This window comes from Eumetopias jubatus, unplaced genomic scaffold (genome assembly GCF_037043125.1).
Source record: "Eumetopias jubatus isolate StellerSeaLion01/CBP00866 unplaced genomic scaffold, mEumJub1_p1.0 scaffold_9, whole genome shotgun sequence".
NCBI lineage: Eukaryota > Metazoa > Chordata > Mammalia > Carnivora > Otariidae > Eumetopias > Eumetopias jubatus.
In genome coordinates, this window is record NW_028274815.1 from 55,776,707 (window position 1) to 55,777,592 (window position 886).

The window sequence follows — 886 nt, forward strand, 5'->3', positions numbered from 1 at the left end:
TATCAAATAATTTACTTTGTGGTTAAAATTTTCAAGTACAAATATGTCTGAGGGAGCTAAAATTAATTTTCCTATTTGCTGCATTAATCCTTAAAAATTTGGGGGGCAGTAAACAAATTTTTCAAGCAGTGGAGTCAGCATGACAAAAATAATCTTGTTTTTATTTTAGATTCAGATTTCATTACTGCACTCAAACGTTACTACAACTGGGCTTGGCGTTATTATACAATCCAAACTGTTTCCGTCAGAAACGCTAAGACTCAGTGTGCAATGATTGTTATTAATAATTAGCTCCTTGGTTTCTTGATAGAAAAAGGCTATCAACAAGCATTTGTTTATCCACAACAAAAAGTATAATTAGCTTATCCCACTTAGTAAATCTTGTATGCATGCCAACTCATACCAAACTGCTACTTTTACAAAAAAAATTGCAATAATACAGTTCATTTTTCCAGTCCTTTTTGCACAAAATTTATTTACAATGTCTACATAAATGCTCCAAGGTGGGACTATGGAAAAATACACACATGACCGATGCTTTGCTCAGAAATAAAGTCAACATATTAAAAATAAATCTTCAGTCTATGTTTTTGAGCTGCATAAAACAGGAAGTGATGTATAAGGTGGTGGTTGTTGCATGGGGACAATGATGCTTGATGTGACAATTAGGCTTCTAAACACACGGCCTTTTGGTTTCCATGCCTCCTCCTACCAGTCTCCTTAAGACACTGCCTGCAACAGCTGATTAATCATTGTTGATGACTGCAGTTTTTCCCATCCTTCCCGATTTACATCTGTTCAGGCCAATTCAAATATGGTGAGTAAATGAATTAGACATGCAAATTCAAGCCCCAGGCTAGAGAGAGAGGGAGAGAGAGGAAAAAGA

General features: G+C 35.6%; 1 protein-coding gene across 2 annotated transcripts in view; it reads right to left on the minus strand.

Moving 5' to 3' along the window:
* Positions 1-455: 455 nt before the first annotated feature.
* Positions 456-886, minus strand: part of MEIS1 (Meis homeobox 1) — a 132,124-nt gene continuing 131,693 nt past the window's right edge. For both annotated transcript variants that reach the window (XM_088026501.1, XM_028116357.1), the window contains one exon: positions 456-886. This exon is cut by the window's right edge and continues 776 nt beyond it. The gene's annotated coding sequence lies outside the window, so the exon portion shown is untranslated.